Raw genomic sequence first — 7,939 nt, forward strand, 5'->3', positions numbered from 1 at the left:
ATGATGACACTTTTCCTTATAGATTATGTGCAATGAGTTACAGTAAATTATACTTTATCTGATGATTACAGCAACAAACTAATTACAGCAAACTACTATGACTGTATATAAGCATGGAACCAACATCTTTTTGTGAAGAGAATGCTTCTTTCTGTGTTCATAATTTTTTTTTTCAGTCATAAATCAATAATTATTTGCACTCTGTCTGACCTCAGATCATTCCTAGGAGGAAACAAGTCTGCCTATATGCGTCAGCACCTCTTTGACTTATATGCAGTCAATCAGCGCTTGTTGTTGCGCTCAGTCCATAATGAAGTAGGCCTATACTACTGCAAGTAAAAAAAAATCTTGATTCTATTCTATTATAAATTCAGTTTTGTATTGGTAGATACTTCTATGTTAATGAACAGTAATCTTTGCTCTGTTCTCTCTCTCTCTCTCTCTCTCTCTCTCTCTCTCTCTCTCTCTCTCTGTCTCAGTTTCAGTTTTAAGGTGTTTTCTTGGCATGACAAATATTTGTACATCTGTATTTCCAAAGCAATTACAGCTGAGCTGCATACAAATAAAACAGTGCAAAACAAAGACAGGACAAAACAACATACATAATATATAAAAAAGACAAGATATACAATGAAAAATTGACATATAAGGTAAAAAGGATAATGTTAAATAATAAAAATGAAGTTGCACATAAAGGAAAAAGAAAATGTTACTAAAAAAAAAAAAAAAAAAACAATAAGAAAGAGCCATAGTAAAATATTATAGAAACACAGTCAAGTCAGTTCACTCACTGTCTCATTCTGTGGCAGACAGACACATGTTGTGCTGCTATCATGCAGCTGTCCTTTTGTTCTCCTAATAAGAAGGGCAGTTCTCTATCTGTCCCTCACTCGACATTGTGTTGATGTAGTGACACTAGTGGTCACTCTTGGGAGCCCGAAACACCTCTGATCTTTTGAAGAAATGCCAATGAGAATTGGCGAGTGGAATTTGCATGCCACTCCCCCGGACATACGGGTATAAAAGGAGCTGGTAGGAAATCACTCATTCAGATTTTCTCTTCAGAGCCGAGCGGTTGCATTCAGTGCACTGAATACAATTCCTCTAGAAGAAAAAAAAAACTCACCTCGCTAAAGACTGCTGGATTTGACTGCACATTTCAGCGGCTTCTCCCCCTCTGTGGCTGTGCAGTGCAGAGAACGCCCCTGGGTGCTTCGGCAAAGCAAAAAAAGAGTATATTCTGAAAAGAGTATATTTTCTATTCATAAAAGAGCAGCACACACGGAACGTCTTTTTAAAGATGCCTTTCCGTTTGTGTGTTATTCCTGGTTGCGGTCGCTATCTCTCCGCTTCCGATGGCCACGATTGCTGTCTTACGTGTCTGGGCACTGCCCACGCGGAGACATCGTTCGTGGATGGATCATGTCCTCATTGCGAGAACATGACCATGGCAACGTTGCGGTCGTGGCTTGCATTTGTAAGAAAGCAAGCCTCCCCAGCGGCTCCCCGCCTCAGTCCTTCTACCTACGGGTATGAGGCCATGCCGGTTAGCACTGGGGGCAATTTAGGGACCTCAATGGGACCACCTCCGCTGGGTATCCCACCACAGACCTCCCATTCCCCAGCACGCTCGCTTGCCCTGATCGCGTGCTCGGACGAGATCGCCGGCTCGTCTTAGGGCGGGTTCGACATGGAAGATGACAAGTTATCGAGCACAGCATCAGAGAGTGGGCTCGTCCGGTCTGACGCTGAGGCTTCGGCTGGGCTTCCTCCTTCGGGAACGGTCACCCAGTCTCAGGCCAACGCGGAAATGACGGACATGCTTTCCCGGATGGCCGCGAGCATCAGGCTAGAGTGGAACCCTCCACTCTCCCCTGAACCCTCACAGCTCAACGATTGGTTCCTAAGCTTGGGGCACCGCTCACAGCCGCACCCCACCCCCGTTCCTTTCTTCCCGGAAGTGCATGAGGAGCTGACAAGGTCATGGGAGGCACCTTTTATTGCCCGGTCCCGATCTTTCAGCTTCTCCGCTCTCACTACCCTCGATGGTGGAGTTGCCAGGGTGTATTCGGTGATTGCCCCAGGTGGAAAAGGCGCTCGCGGTGCACTTGTGTCCGCAGAGCGCCACCACCTGGCATGGGCGCCCGAAGCTCCCATCCAAGACCTGTAGGTTTACGTCGTCTCTGATGGTTAAGGTCTACGGTGCCGCTGGACAAGCCGCCTCCGCCCTGCACGCCATGGCTCTCCTGCAAGTACACCAAGCCAAGGTGCTAAAAGAACTGCACGAGGGTAGTTCTGACCCGGGATTGATGCAGGAACTGCACTCGGCGACCGACCTTGCTTTCCGGGTGATGAAGGTCACAGCGCGGTCTCTCGGGCAGACGATGTCCACTCTCATGGTCCAGGAGCGCCACCTCTGGCTCAACTTGGTAGAGATGCGAGATGCTGACAAGGCACGGTTCCTTGACGCCCCCATCTCCCAGGTTGGCCTGTTTGGTGACACTGTCGATGACTTTGCCCAGCAGTTCTCGATGGTGAAGAAGCAGATGGATGCTATAAAGCACATCCTGCCCCAGTGCGGCTCAAGATCCCGCACCCTGTCTACTCGTCGCCAAGGGCGTCTCCCTGCAGCAACATCTCCGGCTCCGCTGCAGCCCGCCCCTGTGGCCTGGCCCCAGCGTGCAGGAAGCAGACGCCTCCCGTCTCACGGCCAGCTGCCAAGAACCCGAGGAAGGCTTCGAAACGGCCCTGAGACGGGCAACCTGGGGGCAAGGAGACCCATCTCTCTAGAGCTGGTGCACAGACCACTCCATCCCCCGGTGGAGGGCCGGGAGGAGAATCTTTTGTTTCTTTTTTCGCTGCATGCCCCAGAGGTTTGCGGTACCCAAAGGTTCAGCAAAAGAGCAGTTTCCTTGTTTCCTGGGTCACATGTCCAGTGTGCAAAGCCGTCCTCACGACTGCTGTCCACCGTTCCTTTTTGGCAGGGTTGGCGCTCCAGCGGTGGACCCCCCACCCCTGGGCACCCAGCTGTGGCACGAATACCCCTACACGAGATTAGTGCCGATGGACCTCAGGGACGAGACTCCTCCTCCCCCCTCCTCGGCCAATCTCATGGTGGGTGGTAGGAGCCAGGTAAGTGCTTTGATGTCCCTCGATTCAGCACGGCCACAGGGCTCGAGTCCCCTCGACGTGGCACCACGAGCTCCGCCCCACCGCGAGGCCCCACCTGCCGGTACGTCCGACACGATTATCCCCATGGTCCCCCTTGCCCGGAGTTTGGACGCGTGGCTCGCGCTTTCCAACCCGTCGCGGTGGCTGACCCAGACTGTCCGACTCGGCTATGTAATTCAGTTCACCAGGTGCTCTCCCAGGTTCAGCAGCGTCCGCTTCACCTCGGTGAAGGGCAAGAACACCGCTACCTTGCGTGCGGAGATCACGACCCTCCTGAGCAAGTGCGCGACAGAGCCTGTCCCTCCAGCCGAGATGAGGAAAGGGTTCTACAGACCTTACTTCATCGTACCAAAGAAATGTGGTGGGTTGCGACCAATCCTGGACCTGCGAGTACTGAACCGGGCCTTGCACAGACTCCTGTTCAAGATGCTGATGCAAAAACACATTCTAGCGAGCGTCCGACATCTAGATTGGTTCACGGCGGTAGACCTGAAAGACGCGTACTTCCACGTCTCGGTCCTACCTCGACACAGACCCTTCCTGCGGTTTGCCTTCGAGGGCCAGGCGTACCAGTTCAAGGTCCTCCCCTTCGGCCTGTCCTTGTCCCCTTGCATCTTCATGAAGGTCGCGGAGGCAGCCCTTGCCCCGCTATGGGAAGTGGGCATCCTCATTCTTAATGACTGGCTGATCTTAGCTCACTCTCGAGAGTTGCTATGTGCACACAGGGACCTCATGCTCCCGACTGGGGCTTCAGGTCAACTGGGAAAAGAACATGCTCTCCCCGGTTCCGAGCATCTCTTTTCTCGGTCTGGAGTTGGACTCAGTCTCGATGACAGTGCGCCTCATGAACGAGTGCGAACAGTCGGTGCTGAACTGTCTGAAGGCATTCAGATGGAGAACAGCGGTTCCACTGAAACACTTTCAGAGGCTCCTGGGGCATATGGCATCCTCAGTGGCAGCCACATCGCTCGGGTTGATGCATATGAGACTGCTTCAGCACTGGCTTCAGACTCGAGTCCCGAGATGGGCTTGGCGCTGCGGGACACATCGCGTGACCATCACGCCAGTCTGTCACTGCCTCTTGAGCCCTTGGACCGACCTGGCATTTCTTCAGGCAGGGGTTCCCCTAGATCAGGTCTCCAGGCACGTTGTTGTTACAACAGACACCTCCAAGATGGGCTGGGGTGCCGTATGCAATGGGCACACAGCCGCTGGCTCTTGGACTGGCTCACGGCTGTGTTGGCACATCAACTGCCTAGAGTTGTTGGTAGTACTGCTCGCCTTGCGGAGGTTTTGGCCGTTGATCCAGGGCAAGCACGTGTTGGTTCGGATGGACAACACAGCGATGGTAGCTTACATCAACTGCCAAGGCAGTCTACGCTCCCATTGCATGTCACAACTCACCCGCCGTCTCCTCCTCTGGAGTCAGCAGTGCCTCAAGTCGCTACGAGCCACTCACATCCCAGGCGACCTCAACACTGCAGCGGATGCACTGTCACGTCAGGTTACCCTCAGGGTCCAGATGATTTGGAGTCGATTTGGTCGAGCACAGGTAGACCTGTTTGCTTCCTGAGAATCCTCCCACTGCCCACTTTGGTAGGCCCTGACCGAGGCACCTCTCAGTATAGACACGTTGGCACACAGCTGGCCCCCTGGACTACGCAAGTATGCGTTTGCCCCAGTGAGCCTACTTGCACAGACCCTGTGCAAGGTCAGGGAGGACAGGGAGCAAGTCATCCTAGTAGCACCCTACTGGCCCACCCAGACATGGTTCTTGGATCTCACGCTCCTCGCGACAGAGGTTGAACCCCTCTAGACCACGCGTCATTCCCCTGTGGGACCTCTCTGTAGTCCTTCAGGGTCTACAGGGAGCTCCCTTTAAGCCCTTGGAGTCAGCTGAGCTTAAGGCACTCTCTTTCAAGACTGCCCTCCTGACTGCGCTCACTTCCATCAAGAGGGTAGGGGACCTGCAAGCGTTCTCTGTCAGTGAATCGTGCCTGGAGTTCGGTCTGGGTTACTCTCATGTGATCCTGAGACCCCGACCGGGCTATGTACCCAAGGTTCCCATGACCCCTTTTAGAGATCAGGTGGTGAACCTGCAAGTGCTACCCCAGGAGGAGGCAGACCCAGCCTTGGCATTGCTGTGTCCAGTGCGAGCTTTACGCATCTATTTGGATCGCACACAGAGCTTTAAAGGCTCCGAGCAACTCTTTGTCTGCTTTGGTTGGCAGCGGAAAGGAAGCGCTGTCTCTAAACAGAGGATCGCCCACTGGGTCATTGACGCCATCGCTATGGCATATCAAGCTCAGGATGTGCCACCCCCTGCGGGGTTACAAGCCCACTCTACCAGGAGTGTGGCAGCCTCCTGGGCCCTGGCCAGTGGCACTTCTTTGGCAGACATCTGCAGAGCAGCGGCTGGGCAACACCCAACACCTTTGTGAGGTTCTACAATCTCTGGGTTGAGTCAGTTTCGTCCTGTGTAGTGGCAGGCACAAGCAAGTAAGTTCCGGGACAGCTGTCCGGGTGTACCGCTTGCGCATAGTGCCTTTCCCCTCCTTTGAGGGGAAGACGTGCGCTCTTGACTCCCAGTAGTGTTCACAGACTGTGATCCCTGGATGACTTCCTCCTTAGCCCTGTGGCAGTTGAGTTTGTGGAGAAACTCGCTGCCGGCTCAGTAAGTGCGCTGGTAAGGCCCTGTACTGAGGTAGGTGCTCCGCATACGGTGGTTCCCCATAGGTAACCCCATGTGTTATATCTTCCGTAAAATCGTTTTCCTCTTGATAATCTACGTCTTCCTTGAGCTGAGGGCCATCTGCTCCGGTCACCATGCTTGTAGAAACTCCTCCCCCTTTGGGTAGGACCTACCATGCGACTCTCCACATGACATACTTCTAACAAGACTCGGTAAGACCATGTGATGTATTTCCACATGAAGTACCCCCCTTTTCTCTGGGCGGGTGTGGTCTCCGAGGTGTCTTCCCCTTGGGAGTGACACCCCCCCCGTTAACAAAATTCCACTCTTTTTGAGGAGAAAAAAGAGGGAAAAGAGGCCTCGGCTGAGCTAGCCTGTCCCTATTTGTTGAGCAGTTGACTTGTTCTTGAAGGACCGTTCGACGCTCATAGCAGCATTGGGGGAGGTTACATGACAGCCTGATGTGGTGGCTACGAGGCATACAAAAGTCTGCCCATCTCGCACCGCTAGTCCACGTAACGTAGTTCAGCTAGTTGTGGCGTTTTGTATAGGGACCCCTAGTGTCAATACATTGACACAACGTCGAGTGAGTGACAGGTAGGGAACGTCATGGTTACTTTCGTAACCTCCATTCTCTGATGGAGGGAACAAGACATTGTGTCCCTTTTGCCACAGTGCTGAACTACCTGCTGAAATGGCCTGGATCTTGTCTCGGATCCTCAGCACAAAACCTGAATGAGTGATTGCATACCAGCTCCTTTTACACCCATATGTCCGGGGGAGTGGCATGCAAATTCCACTCGCTAATTTTCATTGGCCTTTTTTCAAAAGATCAGAGGTGTTTCGGGCTCCCAAGAGTGACCCCTAGTGTCACTACATCGACACACTGTCTCGTTACCTCCATCAGGGAATGGAGGTTACAAAAGTAACATGATGTTTTTCATCACTTGTTAAACTGTTGTCTATGTATTTTATGCATTTTGTTAGGAAATGCAGCTCTGTCTCGATGTTTTGTGTTTTGATCACAGTGTGGACACAACCTTTCTTCTGTGGTAGCCATGTTTTCCTGTGTCTGCCCTTTTCTATAGTGAGGTTGTGTCCACTGAGTCTGAACCTTGTCAAGGTGGCTCTCAGTTTTTATCTGTCACTGTGTACAGATATTCTGCCATGGTATATTCTTTTTTTAGGGCCGGATAGCATTTAAGTGTTCCAATAAGTGATATAATTGAGTTTTATGTGTGCTGTAATTTGGCTGTATCTAATTAGTTTAACAGTATTGTTCTGGTCCAGGTCTTCAGTGTGATGAGGGTTAGTAGATATTGGTTCAGGGCTTTATAATGGTATGAGTGGGGGTCACTGAGTTTTAGATGTTTCCAGAATTTGATTGCCGGGTTTTGTATTTTTATAATTAGTGGATATTTGCCTAATTGTCTCTCTCTCTCTGCTCCCTCCTCCCCTGGCAGGGAGTCAGATTTACCTCAGAATCATGTATAAGCCAACGCCAGGTGCAGCTGTCTAAAGGAAATCTGAATTTGTGCAGATTATGTCAAATTAGGTAAGTGCTGTCGTGGTAGATTTCTTCAAAACAGTCGAGTCAAAGATTTCTGGAGAAGCAAAGTTCTGATTCCAAAAGCATTTATTCATACCACCCAGCCGGGGGCGAAGCTCCTGTGGCTTCTGCCCTCCTTAATTTATGACAGGCTTATATAGAATTTACTTATGTATAGTTCCTTCGTCTACATGTGTTTTTCTCCTCAGCAGATTTCCATGTGATATCAGCAAAATAACTTTTAGGATGCATTTGTATACATTCTATGTTATTCCAAGTTTGTCATACGATCAGATGCATGCTCTTTATAATAAAGAGACATTTGTCTTTTGCTCAAAAACAGGATGTTACATTTGAACTCGTGATCACATAATGCTTTTTCTAGCTGCAAAGTACCTAACTATTATATTTTCTTTCACACTAGCAAAAGCATAACTATTTCAATTTGTATGCATGAAACACACTATAATCACTTCATATAGTTACATACTAAATGATTAAATGAAAATATACCATAGTGCAAGCAG

This window comes from Myxocyprinus asiaticus, chromosome 24, assembly GCF_019703515.2.
Source record: "Myxocyprinus asiaticus isolate MX2 ecotype Aquarium Trade chromosome 24, UBuf_Myxa_2, whole genome shotgun sequence".
NCBI classification, from domain to species: domain Eukaryota; kingdom Metazoa; phylum Chordata; class Actinopteri; order Cypriniformes; family Catostomidae; genus Myxocyprinus; species Myxocyprinus asiaticus.